The following is a 22,847-nucleotide window of genomic DNA, read 5'->3' as shown; positions in this document are numbered from 1 at the left end:
TATCATTGTCCATTTATTTAAGACTGAACTTAGAACCTTAAATAACACTATGTAGATATTCAAAACAGGATTTTACTAAATATAAACACAACAAGGAAACTAAATCCACTGTTGTCTCTTTTAAGCTGTGTGTGTTTTTTATTTGCTTCAAGAAGTTTCAGACTTCACGTACAATACATTTCTCAAACACGAAACTGCTTAGGAGACACACTGTCTGCACCAGTAATTTTTAATTAGTGGCCCGCGCACACCTGGGGCTTGTTTCTTGAAGCGACTATTTTGACTAATGACGAGGAAAACAAATGACAGTACCAACCGTCAAAGATAAGTGACAAGCAAATTAGGAGTGATTTTTTTCTAGGGAGATGCACTATCACCTTTACTTTCTAACTTCGCTCTAGAATATGCCATTAGGAAAGTTCAGGATAACAGGCAGGGTTTGGAATTGAACGGGTTACATCAGCTTCTTGTCTATGCAAATGACGTGAATATGTTAGGAGAAAATACACAAACGGTTAGGGAAAACACGGAAATTTTACTTGAAGCAAGTAAAGCGATCGGTTTGGAAGTAAATCCCGAAAAGACAAAGTATATGATTATGTCTCGTGACGAGAATATTGTACGAAATGGAAATATAAAAATTGGAGATTTATCCTTCGAAGAGGTGGAAAAATTCAAATATCTTGGAGCAACAGTAACAAATATAAATGACACTCGGGAGGAAATTAAACGCAGAATAAATATGGGAAATGCGTGTTATTTATTATTCGGTTGAGAAGCTCTTATCATCCAGTCTGCTGTCCAAAAATCTGAAAGTTAGAATTTATAAAACAGTTATATTACCGGTTCTTCTGCATGGTTGTGAAACTTGGACTCTCACTCTGAGAGAGGAACATAGGTTAAGGGTGTTTGAGAATAAGGTGCTTAGGAAACTATTTGGGGCTAAGCGGGATGAAGTTACAGGAGAATGGAGAAAGTTACACAACACAGAACTGCACGCATTGTATTCTTCACCTGACATAATTAGGAACATTAAATCAAGACGCTTGAGATGGGCAGGGCATGTAGCACGTGTGGGCGAATCCAGAAATGCATATAGCGTGTTAGTTGGGAGACCGGAGGGAAAAAGACCTTTTGGGAGGCCGAGATGTAGATGGGAGGATAATACCCATTAAAATGGATTTAAGGGAGGTGGGATATGATGATAGAGACTGGATTAATTTTGCATAGTATAGGGACCGATGGCGGGCTTATGTGAGGGCGGCAATGAACCTGCGGGTTCCTTAAAAGCCATTTGTAAGTATATTATAATTATTATTATTATTATTATTATTATTATTATTATTATTATTATTATTATTATTATTATTTAAATAAGTAAGCAAATAGACAAATAAATAAATAAATAAATAAATAAATAAATAAATAAATAAATAAATAAATAAATGCACGAAAGATTGTTTACACAATTATTGTTAAAATTTCAGCATGTGATGACAAAGTTTTCGTGCATTTTTAATATTTGTTGATGAAACTGACCCCGTGTGTATGACTACAGACTCATTACCGCATAGATAATTCCCTCCGGGGGATTTACACAGGGGCGTATTTTGCGGGCTACCGGGGCTACCGGCGGTAGCCCAAGGAAATTACAAAAGAAAAAGTTTATAATATAACATAATGTAATAATTTTGTATTATTAGTTTTACCATAGTAATTAAAATTAAAGTAATTGTTAGATATATTTTGTGTAATAATAGGGTCAGCGGTAGCCCAAACCCTTTAACCAGTATACGCCACTGGATTTACATTCCCCCGTGTAAAACGTGCCGTGCCAATTGAACGCTAATAAGAGACAGCATCCTAGCAGCTTTTCTCGGGTGTTCTCGTTGCAGATATCCTACGCCACCATCCCATTACCATCTCATTAGTGCAGCAGAGAATGGTAGCTCAACGTGTGTTATCGTGTGCCAACAGCGTCTGATAATGACGATTACAACGCATCAGCTATGACGCTAAACGAGCGAAAGAGAGGGTAGAGAGAGATGCTCCGTATCCTGGCAACCACCCGAGCACACTTCACTTGTCTAGTTTCCGCTTGTAAATACTACGTGCTGCATACGACAAAAACTTTGCGTAAACATTTTTTTATGAAAAGATACATTTACAATGTCGTTCTCTGTAGTTCACACTGCAGCTCTTTTATCTACGAATCCAGCGGAACTCGTTGGACTCTTTTGACAGGGAAATGGAGACTAGGTTTGTGACCTTTGCTTTCTTTTTGTAGTTTAGTATTTAAGGACACTGGGTAGTGGGCTGCTTTGACGCTTGCGAATTAGAATATTTTAAAATTTTGTATATTTAATATGATTACATATAATTAAATAACACTTTGCCATAACGTAAAGCAATTTGAGAATAAATAGATAGATATTTATTTGTCATCAACATTTATATTAGTTATGGTGTGCCACAACTTATGTATACGGGTTTCACCATAACTTTCTATTAATATAACTACAATTAGCATACAATCCCGACAGCTGTTAAACTCATAACTCATCTACTCCCGTTATTAACTTGTATGTATGTATTTATTTACACTGCAAGTGGGCAAGCACCCGGTGGCAGTGGTATATACAATATTAACAATACACAATAAAAAGATAACCAATACACAATAAAATTTACAATACACAATACAATTTTACAACACATATGCAATTTTACACACAATACAATAATAATATACAATACAATTTAACACAATAATAATAAAACATAAAATAAAATACCTAATTTTACAATACAACCTACATAATTATCTATAGGTCCTACATAAGTTTCAATAGTCTTTCACTTTACTCTCATCTCATTCCCTGTAGTGGCACTATGACGCATTTCACTGACACTTTAGCACACATTTCACTGACACTCTGTAACTCATTTCACTGACACTATAGAACACATTTCATTGACGCTATAAATTATCACTGATCGGAACTGTTCACTGCACTGTAAAACCATAACTTCACTGACTCACCTCGCTTCACTGTTACAACAGTTCAAATAAGTCAAATAATTACATCCTTATGCATACTTATAAACAGAACTACATTTAAACTAAACATTTCTAGTCTAAGGCCCTCTTACACGCTATTTTTAAATAATTTACAATTCAAACCAAGGAAGTAAACTCGTCAGCCTAGATAAATACATGTCACCTTAAAAAAATTAAATGTTGAATGTCACCTTAATTTTAATTTTCACTTTATACACAACTTTTTAAGTTATTCTTGAATCTCCTTAAGGAAGGACAGCCCTCAAAGACCGCTGCAGGTAGGTCATTCCAATCATTTATAGTTCTATTTAAAAATGAGAATTTACCTACATCCGTTTTCTGTTTCCTACATTTTATTTTAAAATCATGATCGTTCCTACCATAGTACGTTGGCTTTTCTAACCGAGCCGTTATGTCTACCCATGCTTTCTGACCTAGATGTGCTCTATGCAATGATGTTATTCTAGTTTGCCTACGTCTGTTTTCCAAAGTTTCCCATTTAAGTTCTTTTATCGTATCGTTTCCATCTTCTCTTTTACCTTTAACAAATTTCGCTGCCATATACTGGTTTCTTTCTAAGGAATTTATCTGGTATATTCTATAGGGATCCCAACATGTAGTTTCGTATTCCATTAACGGTCGCACTAACGTTAGATATGCTATTTCCCTCGATTTTGGGCTAGCCTTTCTCAAGATTCTCATAATAAAGTGAAGTGCCCTCCATGCTTTACCCGTAACATTATCAACATGCTCTCCCCAAGAAAGTTTGGAGTTTAAATACACTCCTAGGTATTTACAACATTGTTCTTGCGGAATTACAACACCACTGAATTCGTAATTAAGACTAGTTTCCTCTCGGGTTTTACAAAACTCTAAACAGTCAATTTCTTCTTATTGATCTTAACTGTTCACCATCTGTTCGTTCCACACTTACGTTCCTTTCAGCATTCTAATCGTGCTAACTAAATTTATACATAATTCCGTCTTTCTACATTACATCTAACTCGTAACACTTCACCCGGTTATACTCATTGGGATCTTTTTTTCTACCTAATGCACGTCATTATAATCTTATTAAATCTTGACATGAGTATCTAGTTCACTTTAGATTGATCATTCATTTCTCAACCACCATCAACACTCAGAAAAAACCATAGAAAATTGTAAATACTTATCACTAAGATTATCTTTCATAAACTTCACTACATCACTTTCTAAGATTTACTTCTTTACAGTAAACTTCAGTCGGTAACTATATTTATTAACTAGCCAGTCTTTAATTTCCCAACATCTTTTTTTTAATGTTATAACTTCCTAACTAATCTCTATATCTATGATCCCCTAAACATTTTCATCACACTAAAACACGATTGACGAAATTGAAATCACCAAACTTCCTGTTGTAATTTCATTCAGACCTTTTATTTATTTCTTACCGCTCATGCACCAGCTTCTAAGATTGTAACTTTTTTGTCCCTTAAATGTACCCGTCAAAGATAAAATACTGCCTTGTGGTGACGAAATCACTATCTCTTCACCCATCATACTTTTCGCATCCTGACGTCTTCTCTGAACACTAACCGCACCTTCTCTTGATCTCCCGTAGAACAATTTGAGAATAACTTAATGCATATAATGAGCAATAATACTGTATTTTCACAGGTTTACTTATGAACAAATACTTTAGGGGCTAAATTCTGATTCTATCTTCTTTTTTGCACATATTTAGAGTGCACTTTTCTCAAGAACTATTTGACATATCTTAAGGAAACTTTTACTGTGGATTTTTAAATATAATTTATACCATTTGAAGCTAAAATTATAAATCAATATGCTGATAATATTGCGTTGTTAGGAGAAGAGGAGCTGATACTAAAGAATATGCTACTGGAGCTAAATTGACAGTTGTGAACAGTATGGGATGAAAATAAATGCAAACAAGAAGAAGACCATGGTCATAGGAAGAAAAGTAAAGAAGATAAACTTGCGAATTCTAAATGAGGCAGTAGAGAAAATGGACACTTCAAATACTTGGAGTGTACTATAAGCAGCAACATGAGCTGCTGTCAGGAAGTCAAAAGGAGAACAGCAATGGCCAAGAAAGCTTTTAATAGAAAAGGAGCATATTCTGCGGACTTCTGGAAAAGAACTAAGGAAGAGACTAATGAAGTTTTTTGTGTGGAGTGTAGCGTTGTATGGGACAGAAACATGGACATTACGATGAAGTGAAAAGAAACGACTAGAAGCATTTGAAATGTGGATCTGGAAAAGAATGGAGCGTGTGATATGGACAGACAGAATAAGAAATGAAGCTGTGTTGGAAAGAGTGGGTGAAGAAAGAATGATGCTGAAATTGATCAGGAAGAGAAAAAAGAATTGGCTGGGTCACTGGCTGTAAATTATTGACCATCACTTTTGAAGCATCCTGTATACCAAAGTGTGTTTTAAAAGAAATGAAATGAAAATATACTGGTTATTTTTCACCATATTTAACCATCCTCTCCTCTTAAAACTGTATTAAATGTCACTGCATTGTTTTTTATAATAAACAAATTTAAATTTCTTTATTTACTGTACATTTTTCATGCAGGTTTTGGCCTCTAGCTTGCATCGCTGCTAGGCCTAAAATCTCTTACACTATAGAAATCTACATCATAACTCTCAGATAGACATTTATATAAAAAATTAACTTTAATTTGGAACAAGATGAAGGCTCTAAAATGTAAAGTGAAGAAAAAAATAATATTAGTGAAATATTAGCTAATCATTTTCAACATCGAGCCACCGGCGTGGCTCAGTCGGTTAAGGCTCTTGCTTGCCGGTCTGAAGTTGCGCTCGGGCGCGGGTTCAATCCCCGCTTCGGCTGATTACCTGGGTGGGTTTTTTCCGAGGTTTTCCCCAACCGTAAGGTCAATACCAGGTAATCTATGGCGAATCCTCGGCCTCATCTCGCCAAATACCATCTCGCTATCACCAATCTCATCGACGCTAAATAACCTAGCAGTTGATACAGCGTCGTTAAATAACCAACTAAAAAATTTTCAACATCGTTGAAATTACGAAGAAATTGTGTAATGATGTTATATCTATCATTTTGCAAAAAAATACAAATAAAATTGCACTTGAATCTCTGGTATTTGAAGCCATGTCTATTTCATCGAAAAGATGATGCTTTGGCATTCGAATTTGCTAACGGCTTAGAAAATAAGCCCAAAGCAAAGCCACTTCAAGCTGATAAAAGAGTAGGTGAATGCAGCCAGCTGTACAAAGCACAGATTGCATGGAAGCATGAAATTCTTTAAAGGAGTTCAAAGGGCAGCAGAAAAACTCTTGGGGCAGTGACCAGACTATTCAGAACAAGGGAATGACTTGCGTCTCATTTGTGTGGGATCTCAGGTTGAGCGCGAAGCGCAATCGATTGCTCGCGCTTCCATAGCAACGCAAGAAACAAGGTCAACTCTCGGATAAATACCATGTCCCCTCCAACATCGATAGCACAAGCGAGAATCGAACTCTGCAACTATCGATGAAACTCTGAAGTATAAAAATATACAATATACAATTATAAGATGCACATACTATATACAGTACCTCGTGATTTAGGCCTAATATCATCATTTAAAATATACATATAAAAATTTAAAAGTAGGCCTACTCCTTATATGATGGGCCATGTTTGTGAATTTAGTAGGCTTAGAAAAACAATGTAATATTTTATTTTAGCCCTTCTTCGATTATTGAATTATTCTGTTCGTCAAACTGTATTGTACTATGCGGGAAATTCGCTGAAGGAGGTGAGCATCATTTGAAATAATTTTATTTATCTGTAATTTGTCAATTTTGTCCCTTAATTTGTTGTATGAATTTCTATTTAAGCTTATAAGAAATAAATTTAATTTTTATTATAGCATTTATTTATTTGTCACTGTTTGAATAAAAAAGTGACAGGCGACTCATAGGATCCTTGTAATTTCGCGAAACGTTTATTCTCTCGGATGGATGTTATTGTGATATTTAGATTTTTAAGGAATTGGCTCTTATTTATAAAGATTGTGAATATGATTCAGAGTGAACTGATATGTTGCATTATTAAATTATTGTTTTCCATTTATTGAATGTATATCATCTATAGTTTATACAGTAAGTATTTATGATAGAATAAAATTATTGTGTTTCATCTGAACGATCCGTTGCTAGGCAACTGACGTCAGAATCGTGGCTACGCGTCAGAATAGTGTGACGTAAAAGAAGAATTAACGTGGCTAACGAAAAAGACATTAATCCTCAAAGCACAGCTATGTCTGTTGTTTCATTGGGTAGTGTTCTTTTGTTTTGTAGACACATGAATGCAGCCGTGCATTAAAACAAGAAATAAATGTCACTCACATGATCTATTTATTATTACAATCAAACTTCATTTATTTTTTTAATATCTCTTAAGGGCGAATGTTACAACAGACCACTACAAATTTAGTCTGGAAACTTACTTCCGCACAGGAGTTTTAGTTGGACAGCAGTATCGTTATGATGGGGATCACTGCATGAATGAATTTCTGACCAATTGGCTGCAATTCCAGCAACTTACTCGACGAAATATTCTCAGAATTTTTAACACTTAAATTCAATATTTCTCTGTTCACGTGACAAAATAATAATACATGTTTTTTTTTTAACGGACATAATTAAAAAAAATACTAAGTGTGAAACTGAAGACATTCGAAACTACCACAAATTATTAAAACAGTAAAATCGCGGCCATCGTAAAGTTACAGGTCTCACACCAGCACCCGTGACGTCACAACAGACGTGCTATGCCTCAAACTCAGGTAGACCAATCCCTATACCGATACGATTGTTTCTTTTAAATAATATGACAAAAAGGAAGCAACAGAGCTCCAGGTACTTAAAGTTTAAATAAACATTTTCTAAACTAATTTTAATACAACATAATATGTACAGTAGTGACGAAAAAAACCGGACCGACCCTTGTAGCTGATTTTAGAGCCTTGTTCACTCCATAGCACGATAGACTGGTAACTAAGACTTTCATGGTTCGAATCCTCCCTGGGAAGGTACCTTCAGCATAGTATAGCTTTGAACATTTTTTTTTTTAATTTTATTTTTGGTGCGACCTAGAGGACTCAAACTGAAGTAGATTGTAGAGAAAGTCGCTAAGTAGCTCTGGTCGTAATTTCGGTTTGATTTATTGCAAAGTGTGAGTTCTGTGGACGAAACAATTTTTTTAGTACCAGAAGTAAACATTTCGTTCATTGATATTATGTTTTCTAACACAAAACCAAGAAATAAAATCTTGTAAAGTAAAGTTGTAAAGGAAACTTCAATAATTATTTCAAGCATTTTTCATTTAAAATATTTCATTTCTCAAAGTTAAAAAAAAGGTGAAAAGTGTTTCAAGGTACAACAGTCTTCCCAAGTACCACTATTATTATTATTATTATTATTATTATTATTATTATTATTATTACTATTATTATTATTATTATTGTTATTATTATTGTCATTCTATATTATTCTATCGTAAAATATTTTTGTAATACCGGTAGGCCTATTTTATTTGTCTCAAAGTTACCGTAAAATTCAATGTTTATCATAATCAGCTGACTGACTGACTGACTGACTGACGTGCATTTCAGTACTCATTATGGCCAACAGAGCGTGATAGTTCTCACGAATGTTGATCATAATAGACAGCCTCTGAACGTTCGGTAGAAATTCAACGTACAGATGAACGCAATGTAACGTAACGCAAACGAACGTCGATCGTAATCCCGGCCTAAGCAAAGAGGAGGAATCACGCCGGAAATAACAGCGACGCGACTATAGTATTGGTCCATGCGTTTCAAGAAAGTATAATTATGTGATGTAATAAAATAATAATAATAATAATAATAATAATAATAATAATAATAATAATACCATGGCATGGCGCGTCCTCAGGTTGCGGATAGAGGAGACGGCCTCCAGATATGGAGGGTAGCTGTGAATATATTGAATAAGCAGTCGCGGACAGCCGATGAGGGGTGGTCCTCCAGCTTGGGGGTTGGGCGAAGGGCTAACAACCCATCACCGTAAAAAACAGCTTGTTACAAAACCTTCAAATAAGCCTCGGAATGGGACTGATTCTCTGGCACGACCACAGCAAAGGAATAAAGTTTTGAGATTTGATACTTGGAATGTTACAAGTCTATAGCCTATAGAACAGGAGGGGTAACATTAGTAGCAAAAGAACTAGCTAGACATAGAATAGACTTTGTGGGAGTACAGGAGGTTAGGTTAGATGGGACCGGCATAACACAAATAGGAGATTACTTGTATTATGGGGAAGGAAACGATAATCACCAATTAGGAACAGGATTCTTTATTCATAGAAGAATAAAATCAGCTGTAAAAAAGGTCGAATTTGTCAGTGATAGGTTATCGTATTTAGTACTTAAGGGTATATGGTGCGATATCGTAGTTATAAATGCTCACGCCCATACAGAAGAGAAAGACGACCATATAAAGGATAGCTTCTATGAGGAATTGGAACAGACTTTTGATCAGTTACCTAGATATCACCGGAGGGAAAAAGACCTTTGGAGAGGCCGAGACGTAGATGGGAAGATAATATTAAAATGGATTTGAAGGAGGTGGGATATGATGATAGGGACTGGATTAATCTTGCTCAGGATAGGGACTAATGGCGGGCTTATGTGAGGGCGGCAATGAACCTCCGGGTTCCTTAAAAGCCAGTAAGTAAGTAAGTAAGTAAATAATAGCCTAATAATAATAATAATAATAATAATAATAATAATAATAATAATAATCTGAGGCACGACAGCCCATGAAGGACTATGACTGACCAGCCGGTTGCTAGCCTCACGTCCACATACGAAGCAGATGTGGACGATCATCCAACCAGAATGGAGGTATCGTGTGGTTAGCACGATGATCCCCAGCCGATATAGCTGGATTTCGTAACTGGATTTCACTACTTATAGTATCTCCCCAAGTGCATCACGATGCTGAGTGGGCACTGGTCCTATACACTGGCCGAAAATAATTATGTGATAATTATTAAACTTAAATAAGAATTCAACAGAGCAAACTGAATCACCCCTTATGCTGATGGCGATCGTACCAATAATGACTGTTCGACCGTTTTCCAATCCAATAGTAAACGTTCTGCTTGTGTTGTCTTTTGTTACGTCACCCTATTGTACAGTAGGAACCAAACGCTTCCTACGTCACTATCATCGCCACGTCGTCGATTACATTTTCCAGTAACGAGAGTGTTTTATTCGCCAGACATGCTTGTTCGGTCGTTATTAATCCCATATCGACCAACATCCTCACATCGGCTCATCTGCAATGATATGTATATCTATCGCTGTAGTCCACGCCTGTGGAGTAACGGTTAGCACGTCTGGGCGCGAAACCAGGTGGCCCGGGTTGATTCCCGGTCGGGGCAAGTTACCTGGTTGAGGTTTTTCCGGGGTTTTCCCTCAACCCAGTATGAGCGAATGCTGGATAACTTTCGGTGCTGGATCCCGGACTCATTTCATCGGCATTATCACCTTCATCTCATTCAGACGCTAAATAATCAAAGATGTTGATAAAGCGTCGTAAAATAACCCACTACTACTATAGTCCGGGTCAGCTTACTTCATACCCTAAGGATGAAACCTAACCATTTTCCCCCATTACTACATATGCTAGTGGATTGTGGTGATTTTCTAGTTTGCAGGTTGAATTTTCTTTTGCCAACTTCGTTTCGAATTTTGATACTGACAATTATACTACAAATGGTAGTGATTTTGTAATTAGTATGTTGACAGCTGAGACAAATATCGACAATATTTGTCGGTACTGGAGTTCCATGAAATTGAAATTGTACTAGATTTCTGAGCCTGTTACTAGAAGCTAGTGAAATTTGAACATACTAATAATTAATATTAATATCAGTATTAATATTAATACATAATAGTTATTTTATGTGTTGCGTTGTGGTTATAATTCAAGACTATAGTCAGGTAAGTTTTCGGAGTTAGTACTAATAATTTCATGTGGTCAAACAAAATACATTTTTAGGTTAGGACTCGCGAGTCAGTTCTTTAGTCAAACCAATTAATTTCGTATTGCCAGACAAAATACTTGACATGTTGATCCCTTTCTCGTATAGTTTGCCTACGAAAATATGTTACAAATTATTGAATTATTTAGAATAACCTTCCAACGGTAAGTAAATAAGTCATTTAGTACGAAGGATCGTGTGATATCTGGTAACAGTTGGCAACACTGACAAGACGGCAATATTTGCTGTTTGGGAACTGTTCTCATGTGACCCTCACTATACTACTCTATCGCTGCATTTAGTTTCTTCGGATCAGCAGATAACGCGTTACCGCCTGAGCTACGCTGGTGGCTTCCTATAGTAAAATTGCCACTGATATAAGCCTATAAAATGTTATAATTACTTCTTTCCGCTTTTTATTATTAAAAGACTTTTCAATGCTGTCACTCATGTGAGCCTTTTCCTTCTAAAGCTCATTATATCAAATGTGTAACTCTTGGAGAAGTTTAGTTTAACATTTTTCAACAATTTACGTAGTCCAAACAGTAACACAAGAATTTTAAACAGGGGACAAATATAGGTCACTAAAAGCTGTTTACGAAAAGATTTATTTAGCGTTGTATATTTTTCCAGACACTGCCCTACCCGTATCGGCAGAAAGTAGGCTAAGAGTTCCGCTCAGGACTCGTCTTTGTTCCATCTCCGTATAGGCCTATTACTCAATGAAGCAAGCGCCCTTGAAATAAATATTAAGGTTACGCATTTCCTACATTCACACAAACTATGTCCGATTCAGTATGCTTAAAATGTACAGCAAAGCATAATTACATACTTAGAAATCAATTTTTCCGCTCACTGTTAACACACACATCCGAAAAACTCAGCAAAATAAAGTAGTGTCACGAAGCTGACATTATACAGAGTGATTCCGGAGCAATTGTAAATATTTTAGGGGATGGTAGACTGGAGTAAAAAAGTTCAAATAAACATACGCACAATTTATCAATGGGTGGGAAGAATACAGGTATAACAATATAACCTATTTGTCTCAGAGCACCCTGTTAGCCAAGGATATTATTTCTTATACCACGACAATTGAAAATTCCTGTTTTGTCTTCCTCCATCCGCTATTTTAATATGTAAATGTGGTGTCGATCTCCTGTCTTTATAAGCACATTTTAGTTCATACGCTCAACTTGAAAACGGTTTCTCTTTTAATTCTACAAATAATGATCTCAATGTTCTCTCAGTATGAGATATTTTACACAAAATTAATATGTAACACACAAGCATGCACTTTTGTTTAAACTAACACTCAACAACGCAGCGCTTTCAGAGAACACCAATATAGCGCAACGTATTATTGTGACGGAAGGCTAGCCTAGTTTCGTACGGAGACGTAACGAATCGATATCCTCTCCCCGGTCCCCTCTCAAGCTTGCGGTTCAAGGTTGTAGCCATACCTTTAGAGGCTTCTACCACAAGCCTCGCACTGAACTCTGCTTCCTGAAATAACTGCCAGCAGTTTGGAAGGATAGGAGTGAAACCAAGTATTACGATACATCGATATTACAAACTTATAGGCCTTCTGTTACTAGCTAGGCTATAACTCAATTTTTTTTGGATAGACTAGCCTCAAAAGCCTGTTAAGAGCTTCGCCACTGATCCATTTAATCCTGGAGCATAGACGTTTCACGTTAAAGGAAATAAATGTAAAAAAATAATAATAAAATAAAGACAGCAAAATGGAAGATGGAATGAAAGAAACATAAATAAAGAGAGACAGAAGGAAGGGTATAAAGAAACTGAAGAAAAGATAACCAAATAAGTAAATAAAGAAAGACAAAAATGTTGAATTAAAGAAAGAAAAACAAATAAAGAAATAAGAAAAAGAAAAGACAAACAAATAAAGAAATAAGGAGAGAAAGAAAAGTATAATAAAAAAAGAAATAAACAAAGAAAAGACAACTAAATAAAGAGAGAACGAAAAGTTGAATGAAATAGAGAAATGAAAGAAAAAACAAATAAATGAAGACAAATAAAGGATGAAAGAAATAAAAGACAAATAAAGGAATAAAGAAAGAGAGCGAGAGAGAAAGAAATTAAAGGAAAGAGAAACAAATAAGTAAAGAGAGAAAGAAAAGACAAACAAATAAAGAAATAAGGCGAGAAAGAAAAGTATAACAAAAAATAAATAAACAAAGAAAAGACAACTAAATAAAGAGAGTAAGAAAAATTGAATTAAACAGAGAAAACAAATAAATGAAGACAAATGAAGGAAGGAAGAAAGAAAAGACAAACAAATAAAAGAATAAAAAGAGAGAGAGAAAGAAAGAAAATAAAGAAAAGAGAAACAAATAAGTAAAGAGAGAAAGAAAAGAGAAGCAAATAAATAAATAACAAGGGGAAAAAGAGAAAGGGAGAAAGAAAAAAGAAAGAAAGAAAGCAAGAAAGAAAGGAAAAATAAAGAAAAGACAACTAAGGAATTAAACATGGAAAGAACGGTTGAATTAAAGAAAGAAAAGCAAATAAAAATAAATAAAAAGGAGAAAGAATGAAATAAATAAATAAATAAAAGATAAGACAAAGAAAGAAAGAAAGAAAGAAAGAAAGAAAGAAAGAAAGAATGAATGAATGAAGTAATGAACGAAAGAAAGAAAAGAAAACAAATAAACGGGGAGAGAAAGGTTGAATTAAAGAAATAAACTTAAAAACAAATAAATAACAAAAGGAAGAAAGAAAGGCTAGAAAGGATAAATTAACGAAAGAAGAGAATAAATCAAATAAATAAACAAAAAGTGTAAGAAAGATTGAAAAAAGGAAAAAAATAGATAAAGAAAGAAAAAGTGGGAGAATTAAAGAAAGAAAGGAAATAAATAAATAAATAAATAAATAAATAAATAAATAAATAAGAGGAGAAATAAAGAATGAAAGTAAGAAAGAAAGAAACGAAAGAAAGAGAAAGAAAGAAAGAAAGAAAAATATAAAGCAAATACAAACAAATGAAGAAATGGAGAATGAAAGATTGAATTAAAGAAAGAAAAGAAAATAAAGAGAGGAAGAACGGTTGAATTAATTAAATAAAAAAATGACCTCCCTAAAAACTAACGAGTGTCGAACTTTTTTTCTCAAACGTATCGACTGCCCTCGATACTGCCAAGTAGTATTCAGGGTATCGATGTTAATAAAAGTATCGGAGACGCATTTTTAACTTATCACAACACCTGCAGCCAAGAATGCTCTCTTCGCAATGCTGGAAATGGATAAGATAAACGTCGGTGCTAGTCCGTGCGCATCCCTCAACGAGGATGTTCTGTAACTTGTTATGATAATTACTGCATTGTGTACTTATTACTGCAAGTTGCAGCATCACGCATGGCCGGAGGTGAAAGTACGCGGGAGAAAGTGGCGCGATTCGCTTGACGGCGAATTATGTTAAGATTCCATAAACATGATGAGAACCTCACACGAGCCCACAGCCCTCGAGCCAGCTCGTTATTTTCCTTGCATATTCATAGTTTCGTGACGAAAGATCATCTCTATTCGCGTGTTGGTACCACTGGGCAGTTTACCACGTGATTTTTCACATTATTACGACAAGGAAGTTCATCCATTTTCATCCCCCCCACCCCCCATAAGTTATAACTACAATATGTCAAATTATCACACGAAATATCACTTTTTATGTTCACCATTACACTTTTACTACGCCATATTACATTTGACCAATAAAACGGTACGGAACAACGTATTTCAACCAATAATAGCTGCTTATCCTACAATTTTATCACTCCCTAGCATTTGTTTGCCAACACTGTACTTTCAATAATTGTAACTTTTGAAATGATTCATGTTTATTTCATCATCCTTAAATAAAACTTTTCTATCATTTATCTTGTTTATATTATTTAGTTTATGCTTTAGCTTCTGCTGTCAGTCACGTATCAGAGATTGTTTAATAGAATATATTGATAATAATTGAAGTCGAATGCAACTGTTTTAATAAAAATTGAAACTGAATCAATAAAGCTTTATTGACTAGTAATCGTTCATAGAGTTCAATGAAGATTGTATAGTTGGCACAACTGGTAACAAGAGAACAGCTCATCATAACACACTACTGTAATCTAGCGGAATATTTGTAATGACGAGATAATACAATAATACATTTTCAAGGTAGTTTAGTATTTCAGTAAGTCAATTAATACTTTACTGTATTATAGTACCTACTTTATTTTTCTAATCTTTATATAGGCTACTTTCTTCTAATAATGTAATAGTCAATTAAATCCCACTCGAGTATTGATTTTCTCTAGATAAATCAAAACCTCTAGTGTGATTACCGTAGACAAAAACGGGTTTTACGTTGTATGAAACTGCTTTCTTATTTCTTATAAATTTGTTGCAATTTTTTCAATATATTATTAACAAAGAATGGTAGTAAGAAATAACATGCCATACAATCAGAAGATACATCACCAGTCATAATGGTGTATGTAAACAAATAATTATAGAAAATAACAAGTGAACAAAGGAAAAATGTACCTGGGAATTACATGTAAAGTCAATACAGAAATTATGGTAATGGGAATACCGAATCAGGATAAATAAATAAAACTGGATCACATTTTACAGAAAGGAACCAAACCACATGATACCCTAAACTGACAAAAATGAAGATAAAGTTAAATATAAATAATAATAATAATAATAATAATAATAATAATAATAATAATAATAATAATTTCACAAAGAAAATATAACTACATACTTATTGCTTTAACCACATATATATTACAGGACGTATATTTGATCAAAATATGGACCCTTGGAATTATTTAATTATATGGATATTACCTTTTTTGGTTTGTTCATTTCTGCAGAATGCATCCTATTTATTGCTAAGATTTTTCTGTATTTTGTTTCCATATAAATACAAAGTGTAAAAAAAGTTTCTGGTACAGTGAAAATGTTTTTTTTTTTCAAATATTTACTGGTAAATATCACATTTTCAGCCAAATTAATAATAAAGGATTGCATTACACCACAATCAAGTAGTACCAATTCCTACACCATAAAATTTGGTCATGCTTCCTGAGAAAATGGAAATTAACATTTAACATACTGTTACAGAAACTTTTGTTACACTCTGTATTTCTCTCTAAATACAAGACTTGATGTGATTGAACTTTTTTGTCTAAAATCCCCTCGTTTAATTTCAATTGCAAGCCGCCAGAGTCGTCTAGTGGCTAGACTTTATGGGCCGTATTCATAGACATTTTTAGCGCGGGTTTCCGGTGGATGATCAGCATTTTTCGTATTCATAAACCAGTGTTAGCGATAGGATATGATTTGAATTCTGTACTAGTAACCAGTGGATAGCCGGGGCTAGCTTAGTACGCTCGTAGCTCGTGCTGCGAAATGTCTATGAATACCACCCTATAATACTGTGGACCCGGGTTAGGTCCCCGGCGTACTCCCGATTTATAACTTTACATAAGCTGACTCTGTTGTTATTAGGTAAGATGTGAATTATTATTTTTTTCGCTGTTGTTCACACCTTTCGCTCCCTTCCCCAGTATATTCCGGGGGAAAACGTCTGAATTCAACACTGGTGAACGTCTATAGTTGTGTTCTGGCACTGGTGGCATATGATGCGATACTTCTGGCCACTCTGTACAATTATTATTGATACAAGTAAAATCAATTAAGGTTAACAACAAATATACAGTATTGTATTCATAGTCTATATGTCAGTGGTACTCATTACGCGGCCCGCGGATCGCATGCGGCTCTCAAAGAGTGCGGCTCTTGAACTAATATTATTATTACTATTATTTTTATGAGAATTACTTTTAATTTCTGTAATAATGTGTAACTGTAAAAAATTTTGGTTAGCCTGCAGTGAAGATGTTCAACAACAACAACAACAACAACAACAACAACAACAACAACATGTATTTGTTTTCTTTTAAAAAAAGGTAGTGTCATGTTTCATGATTAGACATCGAATTTTTAGGCACTTAAAAACTAACTTTTAGGCACCACAAATAGGCCCTGAATTTATCAGAATAAGCACTAAAAACATGGATTTAGGCACCTAAAAATACTATTTTATGCAGCTAAAATGTAATTTCCAGCCACACAAACTACAGTAACTATAAAAATGCAATTAATTAATGAGTATTAAGCATTACAGTATCCTGTGACAAAAACAGTAAAAAATAATGTGGTTAGAAACTTTATTTTTGTTGTCTTAAATTATGAATCCCGGCACGTAATATTTAATGAATTCATCGGCCTCATTGCTCTAATGCTGCTAGTACATAAGTGCTCATACTACAATTAAATTAATTCAGCAATGAATTTACAATTAAAACATTATTTATAATTGGCAAAGCAAAACATAACATTTTTCTCTAATTTTCTATTATGAAACTTTGCCTTTTCTTAGACAGAAACATTTTATAAGCGAAAAAAATTCTTCCCAATGATACCGAAGCAATGGATGCATATTTAAACCTAGAAATATTTGCCATGCTGAATTCTCTAGGGAGAACTACATTCTCCCGATTCATCACATTCCTACTATCTGCTCAAGTGCTCAACAAAACCAGACACCTTCCAGGAATTTCTTCATTCCTACAACTAAACTATTACAGGATATTTTGAACCAAACTCACTCAATGACATTCAAAACTTTCTTTTTCACTGCTACACGAAAATTAAAAAATAGGACTATATACGTAACAAATATAAAAACTCAATTTTAGGCACCATAAAATCTCTTTCAAATGTTCATATTTTACACAAAATGTGAAGATATTTAACTATCTTAGTATATCCCTAGAGAAAAAGAAATGGCATTTAACCTAAAACTCGAGATCTATTGATAACATAATAATAAGTTACAAATGATTTTTATCTTAATAGACATTACAATAGCGTGCATTCAAATTTGATAACAAGTATAAAAAACTGAAAATGTTAAAAACATTCGTCGTACTATCTGAAGAGAAAGTAATGTACGAGGCGCGTCCATAAAGTAACTTTCCCACTCGTCCCACAGCTAGCAAACCATATGTTGCGCGAAATGACTGCGTGTACGTGATAGAGTAATGTCCTGGCATGGCGCATGCGCTAGCGGAACTTCCCGAGTGCTCTCCGTAGCTTCGTTGCATTGGTTGAAGACGAACGCTCCTATTCCAGCTCCTGCTACGTGAAGTGCGATCAGTGATAAAGTTTTTGAATGCACAGGGCATAGCGCCGATTGAAATTGATCGTCAGCAGTGCCAGGTCTATGGACCTAACGTCATGAGCAAGCAGATGGTGCGTTGTCAGCAGGACGCCAAAATGTGCATGACGAGGAGTGCAGTGGGAGGACAACCATCATCACAGACGACCTTGTGGAGCAACGCACCTTTTGTTTAGATATTCTATATATCGCACATTGTTCAATATTCATATTAATTCTAGTTGAAATGCGAAATGCCGGACATTTCAAATTTTTTTTAAATGCCTGCCGGACAGGATAAAATGATTAAAAAAGAGGACATGTCCTCCTTTTGCCGGACGGATGGTAACCCTAGGGAAAACCCCGGAAAAAAAACCTCAACGAGTAACTTGCCCCGACCGGGATTTGAACCCGGGCCACCTGGTTTCGCGGGCAGACTCGCTAGCCGTTACTCCACAGATGTGGACCAAATAATAATAATAATAATAATAATAATAATAATAATAATAATAATAATAATAATAATTTAAGAATAAAACATCCGCGCATTTTTTAAGCTTCAATACCTTGAAATTCATTGTGGCTCTCAGCAAAGTCACTTCTGGTCCTCCTCTAATGTCTAGTAGATAGTGACTAACACTGCTGTATGTACTTCCGGTTTGTTTGTTTTGATCATACCTTGAACTTCGGTATAATCGGAAGTGTTATCGCCTGAGTTAAGAGTGGAAGACATGTGCCTCTCGAAATGCATAGTTTGCCAACAGCTATTAGGTACTGAGAATTGCGTCCACGCCATAAACTGGTTTTTGTGCCACGCTCCGACACGAGTTATGGCCCGACAGAGGCAATGTGCTCTCGTGCGACGGTTTTGTTCAACAGATGTGCTGGACGCTACGATACTGACGCAGCTTCCAGCGAGCCCAATGAAGACAATTGCCTTAATGACATCGGCGCACCAGCTCTGACCCAGTGCTAAGGAATCCTCCAACCAAATTGCGAAACATCTACGCGTCAGCTATTATGTAGTCTGCGGCGGTAGACACTAGAGCCCAGACCCAGACCATTAGGTGGTCCGGGTTCGAGTCTCCTAAACTATTGGTGGTATTTTCTTCGTATTCAGTATCTACGAGTCAATTTATCAGAGCATGATGTACACGAAATATAATAATTCTAGTACTAGTCTGTCTGTGTACAGCGATTTCTACCAAACTATTGGACGGATTTTGTTCAAATTCAGTATCTACAAGTCAATTTATCAGGGAATGATGTACATGAAATATAATAATTTTAGTACTAGTCTGTGTACAGCGATTTCTACTAAACTATTGGACGAATTTTGTTCATATTCAGTATCTACGAGTCAATTTATCAGGGAATGATGTACATGAAATATAATAATTTTAGTACTAGTGTGTCTGTGTACAGCGATTTCTACTAAACTACTGGACGGATTTTGTTCATATTCAGTATCTACGAGTCAATTTATCAGGAATGATGTACATGAAATATAATAATTTTAGTACTAGTGTGTCTGTGTACAGCGATTTCTACTAAACTACTGGACGGATTTTGTTCATATTCAGTATCTACGAGTCAATTTATCAGGGAATTATGTACATGAAATATAATAATTTTAGTACTAGTGTGTCTGTGTACAGCGATTTCTACTAAACTATTGGACGGATTTTGTTCATATTCAGTATCTACGAGTCAATTTATCAGGGAATGATGTACATGAAATATAATAATTTTAGTACTAGTCTGTCTGTGTACAGCGATTTCTACTAAACTATTGGACGGATTTTGTTCATATTCAGTATCTACGAGTCAATTTATCAGGGAATTATGTACATGAAATATAATAATTTTAGTACTAGTCTGTCTGTGTACAGCGATTTCTACTAAACTATTGGACGGATTTTGTTCATATTCAGTATCTACGAGTCAATTTATCAGGGAATTATGTACATGAAATATAATAATTTTAGTACTAGTCTGTCTGTGTACAGCGATTTCTACTAAACTATTGGACGGATTTTGTTCATATTCAGTATCTACGAGTCAATTTATCAGGGAATTATGTACATGAAATATAATAATTTTAGTACTAGTGTGTCTGTGTACAGCGATTTCTACTAAACTATTGGATGGATTTTGTTCAAATTCAGTATCTACGAGTCAATTTATCAGGGAATGATGCACAGTACATGAAATATAATAATTTTAGTACTAGTCTGTCTGTGTACAGCGGTTTCTACTAAACTATTGGACGGATTTTGTTCATATTCAGTATCTACGAGTCAATTTATCAGGGAATGATGTACATGAAATATAATAATTTTAGTACTAGTCTGTCTGTGTATAGCGATTCCTACTAAACTATTTGATGGATTCTTTTTTTATGTTCAATATTTTGATATTTTATTAATTACAATTCCAGTTTCATACAGTAACTCTACATTATTTGCACGAATTCAGTCTCTACAACTTGTTGCGAAAGAGATTTCAATTTTATGAATATGATTAAAAATATGTGACTGATTCTCTATGCAACCTGAAAGTCTGAACGATCTCGTGATGTGTAACATAAATGGACCCTGACTGCAAAAGCTGTGCAGCATTGGTACTAAAGCAGTGAAATCAATAGACGTATTGATGGCTACGAAAGAGCTGTTGCTATATATTTGGCTAATACTGTAGATTGAGCTGGCGCCTGGATCCATAAGAAATTTGTTCTGCCCTATCTTAGATTATCTGATAAATTGCAGGTTCACCTCCACGCAGGGTCCCCCTGGGATCTTTTTAAAATGCGAAAGAGAAAGTGGAGTGCAGAAAGCAAAGGGAAGCTACCGTATTTATCTTTCCCAAGAAAAACTGCAAATATGGCATCACTGTTTTCAGAACATGGGAGGAGTGATAGGCGGAGGAAGAAGAATAAAGTGCATAAGATTTTCTGATGATATGGCGTTGTTAGCAGAAGAGGAAGGAGCTAAATGACAGCTGTGAACAGTATGGATGAAGATAAATGCAAATAAGACGAAGACCATGGTCATAGAAAGAAAAATACAGAAGATAATTGCGAATTCTAAATGAGAGTGTAGAGCAGGGATGAGACGATATTAGCTCCCAATCACGGTAGAAGAGCTCGACCTTGATCACGGGCGCATAGCGCATCCACTGTAACGTAGACAACAGGGATGTACATGCACATGCAGCGAATAAATGCAGCAATTATTACATTAACCTGCGTTACTAAATTTCTGGCTATGTAATAGGGCTAATTACTCAGTTATTTAATATACATGTATATATAAACAAATCACAAAGGGAAGGGTGTTTTAGGAACAAAAAGAGAAGTAGGAAAAGTTAATTGTATGTAAACCATTTTCTTGTTAAAAGCAATTATTTATTATGTAAATACTTCACTTCATTGATTAGGACAAACTAATAGGGTCTACCTGCTCGACGTGTGTGATCTCTAAGTACTTTTGAGTATTTGTTGAAAAAATAATAACGGCAATATTGATTGAAATAGAGTATATTGATTGTATGATTGTGAAAATGTAGTCCTTACTCTCCAGTCGTGATTATGTAATGAGTTTTCTTAGAGTGATTTGTGAGATGCACGTAACACAAAAAAAGAAATTGATTAAATTAAGATATTGACAGCCATCGTAATTTTTGGGGTCAATCATTTAAGGGGATATGTATGACTTTTAAAACGTCCACAATTTTCAGCCAAAAATTTGTGAAATTTAAACTATATAAACAGATCTATAATATCTGTACAAAATTTGGTGCAATTAGGTCTAATAGTTTTGAAATTATATTCTTAAGTATATTTTATATTGACGTTACTAAAAAAAGCTCCTTGAATCAAAGTTTTCAAAATGTTTAGTTCATATTTGCTCAAAATCTTGAAAATAGTTATTGGAATAAAAGTGAATTGGCTTTTTGAGCTTAGTAATAGTATAAGTTAAAGTGCAATCAAAGATAAAATATTATTTGTAAATTAAAGAAACACGTAGTCTAATAAAAGTAAATATCCAGAAACAAGCAACAAATAAAACATCAACAATGCATTTAAAATAAAGAAATAAAAGGAATCTAGATACAATCTACTGACCCAAATGTAAATTAATTTATCTTCGATGTCAATTCCGAAATCAATTTATTTCTCTCTTCTCCTGAATAATGCCTATATATTTTTTTTCATGTTGCATCTCATAATGCCGTTTTATGTTGCTTTTTTTGCAAATGATATTTTTTTACACAAACACTGGACTTCATCACCATGTTCGAAGCATAAATATTGTATCTTCCGCTCTTCCTTGAAACTTTATTGTATGAGCGCTTTTGTTCCGTCATGATGGCTGTACATCCTTTAGCAATGAATAATTTCAAGGGAAAAATTGTTCCGGGGCCGGGTATCGATCCCGGGACCTCTGGTTGAACTGGCCAAGGAAGCTGGTACGTTC

General features: G+C 34.8%; 1 protein-coding gene across 1 annotated transcript in view; it reads right to left on the bottom strand.

The window, feature by feature from the left end:
- The window catches only part of LOC138691103 (F-box only protein 32), a 109,497-nt gene that overhangs the window by 83,645 nt on the left and 3,005 nt on the right, over positions 1 to 22,847 (bottom strand). The gene's annotated exons all lie outside the window — the stretch shown is intronic.

This window comes from Periplaneta americana, chromosome 2, assembly GCF_040183065.1.
Source record: "Periplaneta americana isolate PAMFEO1 chromosome 2, P.americana_PAMFEO1_priV1, whole genome shotgun sequence".
Classification (NCBI taxonomy): Eukaryota; Metazoa; Arthropoda; class Insecta; order Blattodea; family Blattidae; genus Periplaneta; species Periplaneta americana.
Note: the sequence above shows the minus strand (reverse complement) of the source record. Positions and strands in the feature narration are given on the sequence as shown.